We start from the raw sequence: 22,518 nt of genomic DNA on the forward strand, positions 1-22,518 counted from the left end.
ATATTCTGATTAGTTGAAGGTTATTACTTAGGTCTCAGCTAATGTATTATATATAAATCTAAATGACTGCTTTCCCTCCATTCTGCTTCTCTTTCTGTTTGGTCAAATCCCTGAGGGAGGGAGTAACATTCCTGTGGTGGGTAAAATAATTTCAATGGAAATGATTCAAAACGGAATTTCTGTAAACACTACGTGAAGATATGATTTATTTCTGGAGTCAGCCCTTGTGCTTGCATCATCTCCCTGTTTATCATCAGTTTCTCTATTTGCCAGCATCTCTTTTTAAGGATCTGCCCATATCAGTTTTGCATCTAAGAGGATAAACTTCCGTTAGAAGAGTTGAAGCAATGGGAAACAAGAGAGAAATGCTTGTGCTCCAGGAGGCACTAGACTTTATTCCTAGTCCCAACTCTGCCATAGCTAGCAAAGTGACAGTGGAAAGCCCCTAACCTCTTAGCCTGCTTTTTATCTGAAAAAATAGGAGTGGTTGAACCAGCTGATTCTCAAGGTTCCTTCCAGCCCTCATCTATATGAGCTTATGCTCTTGGCAGATGTCATATTTTTAACCCAAAGATCTCCCAGTACTTTAAAAACATATGTATAGGCCAACAGGCTGACATAGCCTCCCGTTTTGACAGATGGTCCTGCTGGATCTCATTGATTCCTTAATTATTATATTGTGAATCTGTGGAAGAACCAGAAGCCTTGTCTTGGGTAATCTGGTATTGGAGGAATTGAACAGAACTGTTACTAACTTGAAGAGAGTGTTGTTAGTGAGAAAATCATTAGGTAATAAATTCAAAACAAAGAGTCTTCTAATATTATCACATGCATCTCCTGGGAGGGAGCAGTTTGGCAGCTGGTGCTGGAGGAGAGAGCCTGCAGGCAGAGTAAGAACTGGAAGAGACAGAAGAAGCAGTTAGCTGTACAGGTTGTCAGGCAAAGTTGGCAATACTTTTATTCATTCACACTATTCACTGACTCAGAAGTCATTTAGTGCATGTTTATTGCATGCCCATAAAACTAAAGGACTAAAAAGGTAATCTTGTGTCACCACCAGTACCACATATGATACTTCTTATATGTTATCACATGTATCACCCTCTTTTCTTGCCTCTAGTTTCCTGGTTCCCACTCTAAAAACTCAGAGACAAAAAGAACTGGAAAGCCAGCATTCTTCCCTTCCTCCCTCCTTATCCTGCCTTCCTCCCTTCCTTCTTCCTTCCCACACTTACTGACCACCTCCTATTAACCTGGCACTGCCTTAAGTTGCTGGGGACCCATGGAGGATAAAGACGTGGATCCCACCATGGAGAAGCTAAGTATTGAAGGGAAGATTTCTTGTAAAGTTGTTAAAACAGGATAGGGGGCATTGTGGAGCATGGACATGGAAGTGTAAACTCAAGTCCCCCAATTTTAAAATATTAGCAACTAGATAACTCAGTATGAGTCCGCAAGGTCACTGACAGAATGAGGATGGACTTCTTGGGGCCTGACTCCTGGTCGACATGCACAGCTGCCATACTAGCCCTGACTACGCTTATCAGTTATATTGTCACTGCTGGTTATCACCTCAGTAAGAACAAGACCCGCATGCCTAGGGCACAGAAGTCACATGAAATAGGACTGGTTTCTCCTCAGAGAATAACATCCCTTTAAAACTTATTTTATCCCTTGTATCCTAGAACTGCTTGGAAATCAAGGAGGCAAGGAAAAGAAGGGAGTCTCTAGCTCTGACCTTTACTGTGTTAAGAAGACTCTGCTCCAATCCTGGTGCCACTCCTTTTGTTAAAATAATAAGGGGCCGGCCCCATGGCCGAGTGGTTAAGTTCATGCACTCCATTTTGGCTGCCCAGGGATTTGCCAGTTCGGATCCTGGGCGTGGACATGGCACTGCTCATCAAGCCGTGCTGAGGCAGCATCACACATGCCACAACTAGAAGCACCCACAACTAAAAATAGACAACTATGTACTGGGGGGCTTTGGGGAGAAAAAGGGGAAAAAAAATCTTTAGAAAAAAGATAAGCTTTCTTTTCCTAGAACAATCAGCTTTGCTTTCATAGATTCACAGACCTTTCTAGTTGTCTCACATTTAACACCATGAGGTGCTGGGGTGGGGTAGCGTGGGGAGACATGATGCTAATAACACATAACAGGTTTTTGAGGACTTGACACTGTTATTTACTCATCTAGCAAATACTTATTGGGTGTCAATCATGTGGAAGGCACTATGCTAGGTGCTAAGTATACAAAGCTGAGTGAGATACTGTCCATACTCTTCAAGATCACAATTTAATGATGAGACTGCAAACAGAAAACAGAATTTCAGGGAAAACGTCTTCATATCAAGATCTTTTAATTTCCTTCAAATCACATTGTAGGGGCAGTCCTTGCTCCACTACATACTACTTATACAACCTCAGCCAGGCTTCCTAAGGGTCTGGGCTCCAGTTTCCTCATCCAAAGGTGGGGGGGGGGCAAAGGATAACAAGTTCCTGCGTGCCCCTACCGCTGTGAGGTGAGTCCTGAGGTGGCTCCTGAAGAAGGTAGAGTAGAATTTTAAATTGGAAAGAGGAGCAGGGAGCCCTTAGGAGGAATAAGTGCATGAAGGAAGCATAGATATGCAAATGAACAATGTGCAAAAATGTGAAGGTAAAGAGAATGAAGTATTAACACATCTGCCTGCTTCTGCCCTTGTGCCCTTCAGTCTCTTCTCAATCAGCAGCCAGAGCAACGCATTAAAATGTATGTCAGATCATGGTCACTCCCATGCTCAAAACCTGCTAGTGGCGTTCCATGTCATTTGGAAAAGACTCAAGTCCTCGCCAAGACCTCTAGGCCCAAATGATCTGCATTCTCCCTCCCAGTCTCCCTTTCTGTCCTCCGTCCCCTTTACCTCCCCCTACTTTGCTCTCCTCTGGACACATTGGTCTCCTCATCAGTCCTCAACACTTATCACCGTCTAACTTATTTTATTCAATTTGTTTTCTCCTCCTAAAGAATGTAAGCATCATAAGAGCAGGGACTTTTGTCTGTTTTCTTCTGTATCTCTAAGGTTTAGAATGTGCATGGCTAATAATATGCTTGTTAAATGACTTTCCCCAGTTTACGGATAAGAAAACTAAGATCCAAAGAGGGAAAGTGAATGAGATCAAAGTGCTTCTTAGAAGGAGAGTCTGGACTAGTTAGTACTTAGATCTCCTACCTCTCTGCCCCACAGTGTTTGTGGTAGACAGAATAATGGGCTCCTAATCCTGATGCCTGGAAACATGGTAAAAGACACTTTTCAGATGTGATGAAGTCAAGGGTCTTTAGATGGGGAGATCATCCTTTTGATTGTTGGCTTAACTTCTGACATTCCTTCCCTTGGCCTCTTCAGCTCTATTTGATTTATTTATTCACTCATTTATTAATTCTCTCAACCAACGTTTGCTGTATGTGTTGATATATGTTTTAGCAAAAGAAAAAGGAAGGCAATGAAAGGAGAACTTTTACGTCTTTAATTTTTTAAAAAGCAATGAGATTAAGTGTGTGTCTTTGTTTTACTTTACCTTGAGGATTTCCAGTGTTTTTTAATTTAAAAAATAGAAACAAATATTTTCTGAGATACTCTGAACCAGGCACTATGGTAGATGCTGGAGATAAAAGAAAATTCTTAAACTACACACACTTACAACTTAATAGGCGTGACAAGTGAACAGAGGATTGCCTCACCTAAAGCAGTGTCACCAGGGAGGGAAGTGGGTTTTCGGTGGAGGCCCAGAGGGGGCATCTAACCCTGCCTGGAGGACAGTTGGGATGAGGAAGGGAGTAGAGAATCCCAAAAGTAATATCTCTGGAGACTGGTCTGATGTTATCAAGGTTTGGGCCCTTTGGGCTTGTCTATCCCAGCCTTGGGGTTTCTGCTAACCAGATCCAGCTGTTGGGTGGGTTCCTTTTCCTCCTGTCCTGGTGTCCCCGCCTGGTCCCTTCATTCACTGCCTCCCACGACCTGGCATAACACAGGCCTCTCAGGCTATTTCCCAGGAATCTATTTAGAGCCAGCATCCTATGCAGCTCATGAGGAGTCACAGCCTGTGACAAGATAAGGGAGGGACTTGGAAAAAAACAAGACGAACATGGACAAGGCTTAGGGGCAAAAAAGGGATGTTTTCATTTGCTTTCCCCAAACCGGATGCTTTCACACCACTTTCTATAATCCAAACAGTATGTCTTTCCTTAACGTACTGTGAAGACATGGTGGCTATCTATTATAAAGCCACGAAAGACGTGTTCTTCTCCCAAGATGGGGTTAGCACCCTCCTCTTGTCCCCTCATGTTTTATGGGGTCTTTTGCACCGTCTCCTGGCCGTCTGTGTTCTCCGTGCACTCCTAAGAGTCTTCCAAAGCAGTGACCAGCCTTGCCTGAGGTTGTATGACACATACCCTGCATACAGGGAGTGGTCAATAAATAGTTGTTGAATTAAATAGTATAAAATTAAGTAGGTACTAGTTTGGGCAAATTTTGAAACATCTGAAGTCAAACTCTCATTTTGAAAGGCTGAAAAATAGTTTTCAATTTTAATTGATTATTTCTAAGAAAATGTAAATATTCCCACGATTCTCAAATTCATACTATTCACCAATGACATTTTCAAGTTGATTTGACAGGCTGAGATGGGGGTCCAGGTTGAGGACATAATAAAAATTATGTTTTTAAATGCCCTCTAACTTATGGTTATGTACGAAGAAGGAACACAGGATATATGAGGGAAAAATACTTTGAAAACTCTAAAGTGGGTTGCAGATGTTAATGTTTTCACATAGCTGAAACTGAAACTGCCCATGTGCTCAGTCTCTTGCAGACTGAAGCAGGCGTGTGTGTGTGGATGGGACAGAGGGATGGTGGGAGGAACAGTTACGTTTTGCACAGAGCATTCATTTGTTCTGTGCTTAGCCAGGATGCAGATGGTTTGCCCTTGCTGGGATTAGTTGGGGATGGTGGAGGGCAAGTACTTAGGCTTTGCTTTCACATAATTGGCAATGTAGGGTTTCAAGAAATCTTTAGACAATGACACTGTTCAGCTACCTACTTGGGGAGGTCAACTGCTTGATTAATTTTTAAAATTCATATCAAGCAAGTGACAGTGACACATCCTGGTGCCATTTCATACCGTCCCTAACTTCTCAGAAGCAGTTGATGTCAGTTGTCTTCTCTGGCCAGCATTGCTGGCCCTGGCTCTGCAACGGTCCAAGGAGTTTGCAGTTCTCTAGGGGAATTGCAGAATACTTTTAAATATTCTAAAAAGGAATTTAAACATTCGTTTTATTTTAATTTACATATGCCATTCAGTACTGTGGAATGACATGGCCAACCACAATATGTTGCAACTCTGCAATACAGCTGTGTGTTCTCAGAATAAAATGCTGATGGTCCTGCAGTCCAGTGCTATCTGCTTTTCACCTTGGCCAGCTGTGAGAGTTAGCCAATACTGCTCTCTTTGTGTGCCTGTAAAAAAAATTTTAGGTCCAAGAGGGTCAGATATTGTTTCATAAAGCTTTAGTCTAGTGAGTTCTAGTAATTCTTCATCTTTCTCAAATAAATACTGGTCAAATCTTCCCCAATAACAAAGTAACTCAGCATCCACATTTTACAATTGTAATGTAATTTGGTATGAGAAAACTATTTCCTGATCTCCAGGATCTAGAAAGTAAGCATAGAAGATTTAGGAATGTTAGGACCATGGTCAGGGAGGCAGATGCTCTGCACAGCTCCATCCCAAGCTCTCCACTTCCAATTTCATGCTGTTTTCCTTTTTGCTTAAGCATATGTTGGTGTGTTGCCTAAGGGTTTAGATGTGTTATTATAACATGACTAAGAATTATGTAAGACAAAGCCCAACTTGCTTTTCTTTTCCCTTCCAGTCCTACTATAACTTAGACAAAACTCAACCATTTTCTTCCATTATGTAGAATGGCTGTTGACAAGGAAGGATGTCGATAAAAGAAAACTTTCAGGGGACAGTGGGAAGAAAATGCCTCATGATTTACTTAACAGGGAACTATAAGTAGGAGTCATGCCCAAGAACACGGAAATTGCTTATTTAAAATACTTTTTTTTCTATGTTCAAAAGAATACACGCACATGGTAAAAAAAAAAAGAAAAGAAAAGAAAAGAAAGCTGTAAAGAAAAATAGAAAACAAGAAGTAAAAGTTATATTCCTCAATATCCTACCCCAACTCCTGCATCCCACTGCCAAAAGAACACTGTTAAGCCATTTGTTTTACATCCTTCTGGAAGAAGTCTATGCGTATTACAAAGATCTCACAAACATCCACATGCTTTCTTTCCCTACAAGCTCTACAACTTGATTTTTTTTCCTTATTGTGTCTTAAGCGTTTTTACATATCAGTAAATATCTATACCTCACTTTAAAAGAAAATTACAAGCTTCATAGTATTCCACTGAATGAGAATATCATTATTTGTTTATACAGTCTCTTTTTGGTAGACATTTGGATTATTTAGATCATTAAATCATTACTGTTGCAAATAATGCTTTAGTGAACATCTTTGTAAATATATATTTGTACACATAAGAAAATAAATAATATCTACAGGGCAGATTTCTGAAAGTGTAATGACTAATTCTGAGATTATATGTATTTACATCTTGATAATTATCTTCTAATTTATCTCCAAAGATAACCAATGTATATAACTAGCAGCAATGCATGAGAGTGTGTTCCCCACCTGCTCCCATCATGGAAATTTATTTTTATAAATAACAACGTATAAACACTATCATAAGTTACCTCTCCCGTTCAGGGGAAGACTTACTTTTTGCTTTCATAGATATCTGTACTATGTAAGCGTGATATAATGATGATGTTTTCTTTTGTAATTAAAAAAGATTAAAGATATTTAGAACTCTTGTTTATAACTGTTTGGAGAATATAATTTCACTTGTAAAGTAAAGCCCAGATTATGAGACCATTCATCAAAAGAATACCACGGGAGGGGGAGGTTGGAAGCAGAGCTCTGTTTGATGAGGGCAGACTGATGGATGGGAAAGGAACACTTATAGGCTGCCCACTAGTGAGAACTGGGGCAGGTAACCTTGTGGTATCAAGATGCAGAAGCCCAGAGACAGCAATAAATCTCTTGCAATTTTACTATCTCCCCATGAGATCATAGCCCTAGAATGAGAATTCCTCTTTACAGGATACACCTGTAATGCAAGAGACAATGGTCAGAAAGTACTGCACTTAACTCTCTTTTCTTGCACCGTAAGGATAATACAATCTGTGCTTCTCCTTTTAAATTCTTCTAGAATAGAGTGTGCTCAATTCCTCTTTTCCTCACACAGACTGGAAAACTTTGATCTATACCCAGGTTTACACATTTTCTTTAGTTTAGAAAACCCATGTGTCCCACTCTCAGAATCATTACTGTGGTTGAAAAGTTTTTCAGGGCAAGAGTTCCTTGTAAAACAATATCCAGATTCAAGGGAAAACATCTGAGTCATGACAATTTAGAATCCAGTCTGGTCTGCTATAAAACATGTATCTATAACATGAAATATCTCATGTGCAATTGGTAAATAGGAAAATAATGTCAGTATAACATGAAATTTGTGTAGCTTAAACATGATTTTCCTAGGCAAGGAGCACTGGAATAGCAGGAATAAAATTACAAGCTTCAGTACCGAAAGGAAGAACTTTTAGTGTGGCTAAAAGTTGCTAAGCAATAGTTCTTTTAGTTGTATTCTAAGAAATTTAAAAATAAATGTTTGATTGCTGGTGGTAATGCAAAATTGTATAAACCCAATGAAGTGGCATTTGACAATGCCTAGCATTTACTCTTGGTTATGGGCTGAATTGTGTCCCCTCTCAAATTCATTTGTTGAAGTCCTTACCTAAGAAGTACTTCAGAATGTGACTATTTTTGCAAATAGGACCTTTAAAGAGGTAATTAAGGCAATATGAGGTGATGTAGGTACACCGTCATCCCATATGACTGGTGTCCTTATAAGAAGAGATTAGGACACAGGCAACAGCAGGAGGAAAGACCTTGTGAGTGATGCGGGGTCGGTGAGCCGAGGAGTCGAAAGAAAGATTTCTTAGACTCTTAAGATCTGGCAGTAGTGCTCTTTTATTTAGAGAGTAGAATAGCATGGGGACAGGACCCATGGGCAGGCAGAGCTCCTGCTGCTGCCCCGAGTTGAGGGTTAGGACTAAATTTAAGGCATAGGTATGTGAGTCATCTCTTTACAAGACAAAGGAAAGAACATAAAAAAAAAGTTAAAATGGCATCAGTGCAGGTGGGGTCTGGTCATTGGGTGATCCCATGACTTTTAGACAAGAATCAAATCGGATTAAGTAAAGGTTAGAAAGGTTAGACGCCACCACCCTAAACCAGTTACATGAGATTGCCATACAGCAACCAACTTAAGTTCTTGCCTTCCCCATTAAGAGTTTCTAGGGACAAGGTCATCTCTCCTCTTCTTCCTGGTACAGAGAGGGAGGCACCTTTTACATATACAGATTTACCTTACAAATGTAAATGTGTCCCAACAAGGGCAAGTTCCATTCCCCAGAGCCTCCTTCCCTGTCCCAGTTTATCAAAAGCAATCAGCCCCAAACAATCCCGATGCCAAAGAGACATATCCTGGGGTGGCCAATTTCAGGTCCCTACAAGGTCATCCCCCCCTTCCTTCACAAGTGCAAATGTCTCTCAAAAGGGCAAGCAAAATTCCAGTCCTCGGAGCCTGCTTCTCATCTGTAGTTTTAAAAATAACCAGCCTAAAATCCTCATCATGAGCACACAGCAAGAAGGTGGCCATATCTGTAAGCCAAGAAGAGAGGCCTCAGAATAAACCAAACTTCCCAACACCTTGATCTTGGATTTCTAGCCTCCAGAACTGTGAAAAGATAAATTTCTGTTGTTTAAGTTCCCTAGTCTGTAGCATGTTGTTATGGCAGCCCTAGCAAACTAACGCACTCTTGAACACATACTCCGGAGCTATACTTCTGCAAAAAATGAAACAACATATAATTAAAATTATTCTTTGTGATAATATTTATAACAGCAAAAAAAGGAAACAACCTAATTTCCTTCCACAGGAGACCAGTAAACTATGGTATATCCACACAATGGAGTATGATGCAGCCACAACAGACAGTGAAGAAGACCTCTGTGACCTGATATGAAGTGACTTACAGGATGTACTCTTAAGTGAAAAAAAGCAAGGTACAACAGAGTGTGTATGTTATGCACATATACGTTATATACACACATGTATGTTACCTATTGTATTAGAAAGAGAAAAAATATGTATGTATTTGCTTATTTTGGCAAAAAATAAACACAGGAAGGATAAATAAAAAATGGCAATGGGACATGATGTAGAGTCGGGGGTAGGTAATGAGCTAGAGAAGATAGGAATGGGAGTGCAATATCCCTGGTATATCTTTTTATGTAGTTTGATTTTTGAATTATATAAATGTTTTACAAATTCAAAACTAAATTAAATTGAAAAGACTGAAAGAAGCAAACCCTAAAATTGAATACAATCAGGAAAAAATAAACGTAACCACTTATCAAATTAACAACATAACCATGCAGGTAAAAAGAATTAGAGTAACTTTTGAAGACAGTAATCTGAATGGGATATACTCTATGGATCAAAAGATCTGTAACAAAATCTGGAACTTAGTAGGTTTGTTCCTAGGATTGGTATTGGGGTACTGAAATTATTTTATTTGTATTGTAGGATAGAGCAAAAGAAAAAATACGTTGAAATAGTTGGGAACTTGGCTTCTCCCTGTTTAAGAAAAGAGACATAAGTGTATAATAGGGAAAGGTGAGGAAGAACCCTGAAATTTCAGGACACGGTCATGACCTCTGTATCAGTAGCACTGAGCACACCTAGAAATTAGGTCTATTTCTAAATACCACTCTTCACTAAAAACAACAAGGCTGCCTGGGCAAATGGCCATTTCTAAGTTTGGAGCAAGGAAAGCACAAGATGACCCCAGAATATATAATACCAGAAATCAAGGGAGTGCTCAAAGACTACAAAAGACATGTCTAAAGGACACAGGACCAGTCCTGAAGGGGCTCCCAGTGGCCGCATTTGAGACAATTTGGGCATCCCAAAGAATAATATATAACACGTTAATAACATATAATAATATAATAATATATAATACATTGAATTTTTAAAAATCCGTATGTCCATAGTGATACTGGAAAAAAAAGCAAAGCAAGAGGAGGAAGGAAAGCCCTTCTTTACAGAAGAATGCCAACTAGTATATACAGAATGGGTGATAAAATGACATATTTATCATTTTGCAACTACCAATACAATAATTGATTCAAGTAAAGATCATCAATGGTGGCTGTTAACTAGACTTACTGTGGAGATGATTTTATAATATATACATATATGTAATCATTATGTTGTACACCTCCTGAAGCTAATATGTTATTTGTCAATAATATCTCAATAAAAAAATAGAAAACTAAAAGAAGATCATCAATGGTAAACTATTATTGGAGAGCAGAGTATTAATACATTTCAAAATATTACATCACAGATTTACTTATTAATTACAAAGGGAAAAAATGTCTACAATGAAGAAATTCAGTAGATGCCACTTTACCAAGTAATTAAAGTTAGCATCAAGGGGCGGCCCTGTGGCCGAGTGATTAAGTTCACAGACTCTGCTTCAGCAGCCCAGGGTTTCGCCGGTTCAGATCCTGGACACAGACATGGCGCCACTCATCAGGCCATGCTGAGGCGGGGTCCCACATGCCACAATTAGAAGAACCCACAACTAAAATATACAACTATGTACTGGGGGGATTTGAGGAGAAAAAGCAGAAAAAAAAAAGATTAGCAACAGTTGTTAGCTCAGGTGCCAATCTTTAAAAGAAAAATGAAATTCCTTAAACTTAGCATCACCAATGGGACAAATAACATCAATTGTATCTACTGTGATAAAATGAGAAGTATACAACGTCACCTATGCAGTATACAAGCCAAAAATATTTAACCTGTATCCAAACCTAAGAAACCAATCAGACAAATCCAGATTGTTGAACATCCTTCAAGACTACTGGCATGGGCTTTTGAAAAATGTCAGTGTCATAACAATGTTTAAAGACTTGGGGGAGGGGGACTGTTTTAGATGATAGGAGATAAAGAGACATTAAAACTAAACGTAACCCTTGATATGTTCCTGGATTGAAAAAATAGGAAGAAAAGGTCATTATTGGGTCAATGAAGGAAAATTTGAATATGGACTGTATATTAAGTAATATTATTATATCAGTGTTAACTTTATTGGTGTGATAACAGGAACATGGAAAGATAGAATAATCATAATTTTTCAGATACATGCTGAAGTACTTAGGGTTGAAATGTCATAATATCTGTAACTTACATCAGATAGTTCAGCAAATAAACAAATAACTTCTTGAAGTTTTATAATTTTAGGTTTTACATTTTGATGTATAATCCATATTGAGTTAATTTTTGATATGTGGTGTGAGTTACAGATTAAAGTTCATTTTTTTGCATATGAATATAAAATTGTGCCAGTACCATTTATTGAAAGACTATCCTTTCTCTACTTAATTGCCGTTGCACTGTTATCAAAAATCGGTGGACCATATGTGTATTGTTCTATTTCTGGCCTCTCTATTCTGTTCCATAGATCTTTTTATCTTCCTTGACACCAATACTTCACTGTCTTGATTAGTATAGCTTTACAGTATGTCTTAAAGTCAGACAGTATAGTTCTCCAACTTTGTTATGCCTCTTCAAAGTGTTTTTAGTATTCTAGGACCCTGTCATTTTCACATAAATTTTAGAGTCAGCTTGTCAATTTCTACAAAAAAGCCTATGGGTATTTTGACTGAGAAAGCATTGAATCTATAGATCAGTTTGGAGAGAATTGATGTCTTGAGAATTGACAATATTGAGTCTTCTGATCCATGAATGCATTGTATTGCTCCATTTATTTAGGTCTTTTAAAATTTCTCTCACCATTATTTTGTAGTTTGCAGTATAGAAATATTAAACATCTTATGTCAGGTTTACCCCTAACTACTTTATATTTCCCGATACAATTGTAAATTATGTTTTTACTATACCATTTGTTGCTAGTATATAGAAATACAATTGATATTTGTAAAATGATCTTGTTTCCTGCAAGTTTGCTAAACTCACTAATTTGTTCCAGTAGGTTTTTTGTAGCTTCCCTAGGATCTTCTACATGGATGATCATATTATCTGTGGATAAAGGCAATTTTACTTCTTGCTTTCCCAGTGGACACCATTTATTTCTTTGTCTTGCTTATTGTACTGGCTAGAGTCTCCATATAAAGTTGAATAGAAATCGTGGAGCAGACATCTTTGACTTATTCCTGATTGTGGAAGAAAAGCATTTAGTCTTTTTCCATTAAGTATGATGTTAGCTGTAGGTTTTTTGTAGATACTGTTTAGCAAGTTGAGAAAGTTTTCTTCTATTCTTTGTTTGCTGAGATTTTTTTTTTTTTTTCAGTCAGGAATGGATATTGGATTTTGTCACATACGTTTTCCTGTACCTACTGAGATGATCATAGATAGGTCATCTTTAAGTCTTTCCTTTTTGTCTCTTAATATGTCTGAAAAGTATTTCACTTTCATTTTGAAAGATATTTTTGTGGACTACAGAATTCTAGTTTAACAGTATTTTTCTTTGAGTGCTTTAAAGATGTTCTACACTCTCTTCTTGTTTGCATAATGTCTGACAAGAAATCTGTGTCATCCTTATTGCTGTTTCTCTGTATGTAAACTGTCATTTTTCTCAGGCTTCTTTTAAGATTTTCCCTTTAGCACTGGTTTTAAAGATTTTATTTTTTCCTTTTTCTCCCCAAAGCCCCCTGGTACATAGCTGTATATTCTTTGTTGTGGGTCCTTCTAGTTGTGGCATGTGGGACGCTGCCTCAGCATGATTTGGTGAGCAGTGCCATGTCCGCGCCCAGGATTCGAACCAACGAAACACTGGGCCGCCTGCAGCGGAGCGCGCGAGCTTAACCACTCGGCCACAGGGCCAACCCCTCACTAGTTTTAAACAATATGATTAGGCTGTGCCTTAGTGTAGTTTTCTTCATGTTTCTTGTGCTTGAAGTCCATTGAATTTCTTGGATCTATGACTTTATATTTTTCATCAAAGTTGAAAATATTTCAGGCATTAGTTTTTCAAATATTTGTCTCTCTCTTTGCCTTCTTTCCTTTAGCAACTCTAATTTCACACATATGTATGTGTCCCATGGTTCAATGCTTTATTTTTTTTCTTATTCTTCTCTTTTTAGTCTTCTGTACTTCATTTTGGACAGTTTCAATCGCTATGTCTCCAAGTTCACTTATCTTTCCTTCCATGATGTCTAATCTGTTGTTAATTTCATTGAGTATATGTTTTCTTTCAGATATTTTAGTTTTCATTGTAGAAGTTCAATAAAAAACTATCTTCTGAGTGTTTAATATCTAAAGTATTTCTTCTAGTTTTCTGAACACAAGGAATACAGTTAACATAACTGTTTTACTCTCCTTATTTACTAATGCTATCATCTATGTCATTTTTTAGTATTTTTTTGTTTGATTTTTTTTTCTCCTCATGATGGGTTTTATTTTTTTGATTCTTTCCTGGCTGGTCATTTTTGATTAGATGTCCAACATTATGAATTTTATCTTGTGAGATCTTGGATACTTTTGTATTATTAAAAAAATTGTTGCACTTTGTTCTGGAATATCGTTATTTGGAAACAGTTTGACACTTTGAGCCTTGCTTCTAAGTTTGTTTGGTGGGACCAAAACAATATTGGTCCTAGGGTTAATTTTTCCCCACGACTGAGGTAAGAACCTTCTTATTACTAACCTGATCGTCATGAATTAGAAGGTTTCCCACTCTGGATGATGGGAATGGCCGCTATCCTGGCCTTATATGAACCCCGGGATAGTTTGCTCTTGTCCTGTAAGGCAGTTCGTTCCTGAGTCTCAGATAATTTCCCTGCTCACATGCTTGATCAGTTACTGACTGAAACCTTGAAGGGGACCTTCTGTAGATTTCAGTTCTCTGTGCAATTCTCTCCTCTCCGGCTCTGCTCTGAGAAGCCTAGCTGGTTTCCCAGCTCCGTCTCCTCACCTCAGGGAGACCACCTGAGTTCTTCTCTCTGTGTCATGGCCTGGAAATTCTCTCCCGACAGTAAGCTAAGCAATCCTAGGGCTCACCTTGTTTGTTTTCCATCAGCCAGAGATCACTGGCCTTCGTGGCTTAATTCCAATATCTTTGAGAGATGTTGTTTCATATATTTGCCCAGGCTTTTTAATTTTTTTTTCCAGTTGTTTTATACAACAGGGTAGATCTGGTCCCTGATACTCCATCTTGGTCAAAAGCAGAAGTCCTGCACTATTGTTATTATGCATTTTAAAATTTCCCCTGAGGGAACCTCCAAATGATCTGCTTTCACAGGCTGTTCAAGTTATCTCCCATGTAATAAGTACTGTTTTTGTTAGTGCTCTAGTTACAAAGTTGAATGTGTTTTTCTCCATTTCCCTTTTATTTTAACAGGCAATATTATGGTATGCAATGTTTCTGAGGAATGTTTTTGAGGAATGAGTATACTGTGGTATATAACCTATACAATTTAACAACCTATGCTATGGTTGGCATATACTTTAGGCAAAAGCAGAGAGTATTTAAAGATATATTTTTACTAACATTTTCAAAAATGAAACTAAATCGTCAGATCTTTGAGAGTAGGTTTTATTTTGTGTTAGTCATTGTATTGTCCTTTCCCATAGTGCCTGGCACAAAAAAACCATTTGTTGGTTTGCTGTGATATATTTGTTGGCAGTCTGGGAATATATTCTTATTTTCATTACTGTGATTATAAGTAGCTATCATGGATTGATTGTCTGCTGTAAGTTAGGCATTCTCTATAGCCAGGCACTTTCTACAATATCTAATTCAGTCTTCACATTGCTCTGTGATATAGGGATTTTTAATGCCTCTTTATAGACAGGGAAATGGATTCAGGGAAGATAAATCACTTGCTCAAGACCTCACGGCTAGTAACTGGTACTACTGAGAGTCCAAACCTGAGCCTGTCTGATTCCAAAGCCCGAGCTCCTTGTATTGCTTCATCCTCTGTTTCATGAAACATAACAAAGCTTAGCAGTTCTTTTCTCTAACAGAAACCTCTTATTTTTCTTTCATTCTCTTAAAAAAGGGAATGAAAAGAAAATCATTTTAGGACAAGACAGTCCAATGTGCAGCAGAGTTGGTGCAGCAAGTATGCATCTTGTGTTTTCTGAATTTCCTCAGGGATCAGATTTGAGTCCAGGGTGATTTCACATGTCTGTATTATACTCGAAGACCAGGAATAGATTATGTTCAATAAACACAGTACGCTAAAAATATGCCAGAATCCCTTGTTTCCTTTTAAAATAACCTTTCCAGTTTCTACCAATAGAGATGTATTTACTTGTCAAGCACACCCCAGTTCTTTCAGTCAAGAGAGGAAACGTATTTTACTTGGAGACTCTTTCCAGAGCTATGCGAGGGCCTCTCTTAGGAAGGGCCCAAACTAGATGAAAAATTGAGTTTTGATCTCAAATTATTTCTTAATAATGTTGTGGTATAGGTGAGCAGGCATATTCCCTGAAAAAGGGAGGATAAAATTATATTGACGTCAGGATGGCACGTTTTACAGTTTCCCACACTTTACTCCTCCACTGCCAAGAATCTAGATTTTGAATTACTTGGGGGTTGGGTTTGAGCCTGGGAGGACCACAAGCGGGGGCCTGTCACTGGAGGAAGTCAAGGAACATGAGCCCAGATTGGATTGTCCTCACCGGGGAAAAGGAGCCCAGTTCATGGACAGGGCCCAAAGTTTATCTGAATTGCCTTCCACCTCAGTCAGGGTTTAGCATCAGGTCATTGGTGCCTATCACTGTGGCAATAAGGGATTATTTTTATTAAGCATTTTGTGTTTGTCCAAGAGCTTTCAGTCATTAATCATTTAACTCTTGTTCCCCATGAGACTTTTGTGAAGCAAATGGGAAAGAAATAACACAATTCTTATTTTACAGATAGAGAAACTGAAGCATTTTTGCTTGCCACTATTACACACTAAAAGAGCTAAAGCTGTACATTGGAATTTGGGAGAACCAAGCCAAGAATTTGATGAGCCTTTTGTTCCACCACAGAAATGAGTTTTTCTGTTTTTACATAAAACGGACTTGCATATTTTTCATTTTGAAAGCAACGTAATTGATAGGAGGTATACTGACGAAAAGAACAGACTTCACTTTCTTACGTTATATGGAATAAAAATTTTACTGAGTTCCCACAAAAAATTTGGAATTCAAATATGCATTTCAGTTTAAGTAGTAAAGATGGTAAGGCATTGCTAATCTTGAGATTTCTAATAAGAAAGAGAATATAAGCAAATACATCCAGTGTGGTTGTGAATAGCCAATGGCAAGTTATAAAGGGACTTTGAGAGGGTGGCACTGGGATTTTGCTGCCTGGAATTAATCTGGTGGGCTTCCTGGAGGGGGTGTGTCTTGAATTTCAATTAAAAAAAGATTTCAAAGATGATATGTCCTTTAGCCCAGATGCTTTGAAATATCTTTGCCGTTTCTCTCTATGGAGTGTAAACACCACAAAAAAATTGTCAAATATCACAAGAAGGAGGAATTGACCGAGGGGTCCACAAGGGCATGTTTCAGAGTAACGGAGAGGAAATGAAGAAAAGTTTTCTGACAGCGAGATCCTTCATATCTGTTAACAATGAGGTAGTTCGGGGGCAGATAGGGGAGGGTTGTAGGGGGAGGGGTGTCAGGAAAAGCCACTTAAACCAGACTAGATAAAACACAGAAAGATCCCTTCAGGAATCAGCATGCCCTCTGGTGGGGGTAGGGAATACAGTTAGGGCTAGGACTAATTCACTCCCTTTGGCATAAGACAGACCTTGGATTCAAATCCATTTAACTAAAGTCTCAGGTTCTCCTTTTTAAAATGGTGTGAACAAGGCCTACCTTATAAGTTGATGAATGAAATAAAAGAAAGTATTTACATGGTGCATGGTGCCAGAGGCACATTTGGGTTATATTGGGTCTAAAGCTTATACAATATTGAAGGCCTTCTTTAAGAAAAAGAATATACAATTCTGGTTATAAAATTAGGTAGTAAAGCGAATATTTAGAATAAGAAAAGAAATCACAAAAAATCACTTAAAAAAACCCCAAAAACTGACAAATATCACGAACATCACAAAATCCAGGAAAACAACATGAAGTACCTGAAATACCTCTATTTTATATGGGTGTGTGTGTGTGTGTACATGCATATAGATATATGTATGCTGCATATTTTGATGGCCTTTTCATATGGCAAAATTTTTTAATATATTGCATAGAAAGAATGGAAACATTTCAACTTTCCTCTGATATAATTCACTGAAATTTGGTTTTTATTATTGATAATTTAGGAAAAAATTTTTCAGCACCACACCTAGTTGCTTGTAATGTCAGGCACAATTTTATGATTGTTGTCAAATTTGGGCAAACTTCTATCGAAGTTTTTCATGGGAGAGTTGTAAGATTTTGATGTCTTCCATGGATTAGCTTCTGACTCTGTAGATTTCCAATCTTGTTTCTCCTCCATTATCCTCCTGGTTTGGGGACTGGGCATAGTAGGATGCATTCACATCCCAGCGTGGTATATTTTGGTCCCCCAGCTCACTGGGTGAACAGACAATGATAAGAATGTTTCTGGAATCCATTCCTACAACTGGGTGGGTAGCAATCAACTATACACAGAAGTGATGTGAACTACACAATACATCCTACTCCACTCAAGCCAAATGTATCTTCAACTCAACTCCAAAGCCAACCTACACAAAGGGAAATGTGACAGAAGGGACCTCAGGGCAGCATTAAGTAGTTGGTGTTAAATACCTTTATTTTGTAAACTTTACAAAAACATGTGACCATGCCCACACATTGACAGAACCTCTCCCAAGGACTTGGAAGGCGCTCATGCCAGTAGCTTCATAGTCAACTGCCTCTGTATGTCATATCAACATGCTGAACGGTTCTGTCCCACCATACTGACAAGATGGCGGTGGGGAGTTGGGGTTACAAATTCCAGAGACTCCCTGAAGGCAACACCTTGTCCACTTACAGAGATGGGACTTGTCTCCTTCAGCCATGGTGAATCTAAATTAAATGGAGTCTTGAGGATCTGATGGTGGCATACCAGAAGGAAACTCTTTGTTCCTCTTGTATTTTGCTGTTTTCTTCCCCCAGCGTCAGCTGGTTATATTTGAGTTCAAAACTCCCCTTTGAAATTGCTGCGATTTACCTGACTCTGAACTCTTTCATCTTTCAGAAAATCCCTCCTTGGGGCACTGCAGTCCCCTTGGAGCACTGTGATACCTGGAGGTGATAGAGGGAAGCTGGTAAGTTTGTCAAACCTGCCTCAGCGCCACTGCACATGGTCCTGGGCAGAGACACTTTCAAGGCTGGTGCAAGCAGCACTCGGGAAAGAGGGGCCTCGTGGTGTGATGGTCATTTCAGAAATGTAACCCCTCCGAAACGTGCTGCCCAGGCTCTTGTGAGAAGGTAAAACAAATAAAGCTGCCGCCTATTTGGAACATACGCTGGCTCCTTCCACATCTGCAGGACATTTAGCTCCTTGCATCTGGTAATGTTTGTGCAAATATAATTCCATATTCACTAATAATTCCTGGGGCTAAAGGCCCCGCCTTGGGTAACCTTGTTAATATTCTCTCAAGGCCTGGTGTGAACGCCTCATAGCATTTTGATTAGAATTCAATCTTGTGTTTTTTTCCCCTCTCTGTCTCTTTCTCCCTCTCTCCTCTTGTGCTTTTCTGGCCCCCGGTTTCCTGGCCACCCACATCAGGAGACATTCTCCCTCCCTTCCACTCTCCATTCTCAGTTTCAAGGAATTTCCTTGTGTCAAAGGCAAAGTGTGATTGACATATTTTTCCCCCCTTAAGAGCAGTCATCTCAGTGTTGGATTTAACCATCTCCTTATGGGGCTCATATAGTCATTACCTGGGTGAAAAAGAGACCTCCTGCTCACCCTCATGCTCACGCACCAGGCTCAGACCCACACAGCTCTGTATTTTTATAGACTTTTAAGTTGCTGCTCTCCTTTCCCTTTTTCTACCTTTTTTTTTTTTTTTTTGGTCAGCACTAGCTAATGATTCCCTGGTGCGTTGTACCCTGGGCCTTCAAGAATTTTAGTTATCCACAAACAGGTAGACCAGCTGCCTCCTGCCAGTGCCCTCTGCCTGCCAAGAAAAGCATTTGCTATTCTTTAGACCCGGTGAAAGAAAGGATGGATAAGGAATCTTCTAGATTCGAATTCACCAACTCTAGGCAGGTTGTGCTCCTTCGGTCCTTAGTCTTATTTGACCAGCATATTTGTCTCTCAGAAGAAGAAAATAGGAAACAAAAACAAAAGCAAATTTTCCATAGCATGAGGAATTATATTTAAATCCAAGAAGAATTTCTTGTGAGCGAGCTTCTTAATGCTGGAGTGATTTGGGAATGCATGCACTTTCTCTCAGGCTGCCTTATCATCGAATTACTGTGGGTTGGAATGTTTTCTGCCTGCAGGGGATGAACTAGATGACCTTGGAAGGTCACATGCAGCTTTTCACTCCAGCAGCAATCCCCCTCTTTTCTGTGAAGGGCCACACTTCTCACAGTGTTGGAGCAGACTCTGTCTTAAGGGGATAACTCATGTCTCTCTGGAGTAGCCTGAAACACAGCCCCCTATTTCACCTTGATGAATCAAGTCTCCTGCTGCTGATTATGATATGCTGCCTACTCAAAGCTCCCAATTGCAGGCAGCTCTATTGTTGTGCAATCATTATATATTTAAGTAGGCTCCTGCCCCAAATCCCACTGTTTCAGAAGGAAATGAAGTGCTAGAAGATAAAGGTTTGGATTTGCAGTAACAAAATTGATGTTTTTTTCCTGCTGGAATTTCAGTAATAAATGGAGTTTTAATACAAAACTGTAAGTGTGTAGCTACAATATCTTAATTCATGGTACAAAGCCAGCATTCAGTGACATTTCACTTCTAATCAGGAGTAATTGTCTATCTATAGTGATTACAGAAAGCACTCTTATTAACATAGTGTGAAATAAATACTTGCTTGTCATAATTATCATCTGTGTTATGATAAACAAAGCATAAAGCCAACCAAGCAAAGCAGGCATATGTTCTTACATTGCCAGTAACAGCAGTGTGTGTATTATAAATTATGTTTTTGATTGATGTTGTATCCTATAGCTTTAGGGGATCTTGACTATAGCAGAAATGCCAGTACTCCCCATTATATAAACGCTAATAAGAATACACGTCAGTCCATGGTCCACCCAGACCAGTATCTGAGTCTGAAAGTGGAATTATGGGATTGTGTATGGAAAGTAATGATTACCCTAAAAAAATAATGACCCAAAAGGTTAGGATGGACTTCAAGACATTTCTAGCTATCTCAGTTTCCTATTACAGGTTTCTAAGAGCCATTCATTGACGTCAAGACCTGAAGAACTCACATGGTCTACAATGTACCTAAATCTTTTCTGTACCAATTTGTGTTTTCAACCTGTATTCTAACCTGAGATAATAGGTTTCATAAATTCACTACCTGCTTTGTGGGGTAGTACTTCCTTTTATTTGTTGTGTAGCTGCTTCTTTCAAACTCAAGAAGTTTCACCAAGTTCTAGTACTCCAGGATTTGGTTTGAACGTCTTTGTTTCACCATTTCTATATTCTCATGACTTGGAAAACTTTAATCAGATTTTTATTTCATACTCCACCCATCCATCTATTCCCTTCACCACCACTTTTATCTTTCCAGATAGATAAATAAGAATTTTCAGAGCTTGTCTTCATGTAGAATCCCTTCCTCTCCTCAAAAATGTTTTAGCTGATGATGTCTGGAACCTTCTTCAGTACCAAAATCATGGTGACCGGTATTGTATATCTCAGTTCATGTTGGTCTAGGCTGGGATTTTGTTAGAAGAGTAGGTGTAATATATCCACGTCCTTTTACTCAGCTTTTCTGCACTATTTCTGTGTTTAATTATTAGTTGATCACCATTAATACGTTTGATAGCTAAACTGGTCATTTCTAATTTTTTGAGCAGTGGAAATAATTTTTCAAACAAAAAGCTATATGAAATGCAAAAATATGAATATAGTGTAAGTAGTGGGAGTTGAGGACCAAAGCCTACCCCATTTGGTCTCTGAGGTACTCCCTGAAACTCGAAAGTCCCATGCAACATGCTTTGAAACATCACCAAGCTCACCAATCACCAAGGTGAGCACCAGTCTGTGCTCACTTAAAGCTAGAACTTAGCCTAGAAAACATGCATCCACATTTCCTTAACTAATTCTTTCTTTACAAAACATTTAATTTGGAAATGTTTCCTTTACTTCGAGTCACTCAAACACCCCCTAAGCCTCATGGTTCATTGAGGGCACATACATGGGTCAGCACATGTTTCACTGACCTGGTAACACTCACCTGTGTGACAGCAGGAACCCGGTCCCCTTCGGAGGTGTTATTACCCTCTGGTGTTTCTCAGGGGGTCTCTAGGAGGTGTCTTGCTTATGCTTCCCATCATTAGTGACAACTTAGATACATTATCTCTTAGTGTAAAGTGGCTCTGCTGCTCCAGAACATTCTCTGTGGTTCCGCGTAGGCCAGTGCTCTCTGAGGCCATGGGAGCCACCGCCACACGGCCTCTGGGTACTCCTCTCCCCTCTTCCCAAAAGTGGACACAGACTCTTTCTTTAATACCCTACAGCAGCCAAGAACAGGTTATAACGCTTAACATCACTTTTTATGGTACAGCCTCAGGTATAACCAAAAGGAAGTATACACCAAAGTCATCCTTTGGCTGTTGACTGTACATCCTTAGGCAGTCCACTATAGGCCACATTTCTGCCCAGTTACTGCAGAAAAACATTCCACTCATATCCATTCTCTCCTTTTTTTACAGAAAAATTTTATCTGAGATGGTGATGAAGCAGACTGAAAGTATATCTTTGCTCTTTGCTTCTCTTGCAGGTAGGTATAGACAAAAGACTAAGTTCTGGGTAACATAACAGAAGTGGACTTCCAGGAAGGCTCCTTGCAGGATCCTTGCAGGAGCAGATACAACTGGGAGATGCTTCCTTTTTGCCTTTTCTACTGCCTGAAATGAGGATGTGATGACAGGGGTCATGGAAGCCCTCTTAGAACATGAGGTGGTCTTTAGGGTGGAAGCCAAATGTGGGGGATGGTAGAGCAGAGAGAAGGAGATGAAGTCCTTGATTATTTGGTGATAACTAAATCTTAGATAACTAATGTTAGAGTACAGTAGTCCCCTCTTATCTGCAGGAGATACATTCCAGGACTCCCAGTGGATGTTTGAAACCTTGGATAGTACCAAA

General features: G+C 39.1%; 1 long non-coding RNA gene across 2 annotated transcripts in view; it reads left to right on the top strand.

The window, feature by feature from the left end:
* LOC124230059 (uncharacterized) overlaps nucleotides 1-22,152 on the top strand; it is a 28,256-nt gene extending 6,104 nt beyond the window's left edge. The window contains exons 1-3 of one of the 2 annotated variants that reach the window (XR_006886063.1): nucleotides 9,103-9,232; nucleotides 18,430-18,499; nucleotides 22,086-22,152. This is a non-coding gene — a long non-coding RNA (uncharacterized LOC124230059). Of the gene's footprint in view, nucleotides 1-9,102; nucleotides 9,233-18,429; nucleotides 18,500-22,085 lie in introns of those variants that run through there. The other variant, XR_006886062.1, reaches the window with a different exon arrangement.
* The last annotated feature ends 366 nt before the right edge of the window (nucleotides 22,153-22,518 follow it).

Source organism: Equus quagga, chromosome 18 (genome assembly GCF_021613505.1).
Source record: "Equus quagga isolate Etosha38 chromosome 18, UCLA_HA_Equagga_1.0, whole genome shotgun sequence".
NCBI lineage: Eukaryota > Metazoa > Chordata > Mammalia > Perissodactyla > Equidae > Equus > Equus quagga.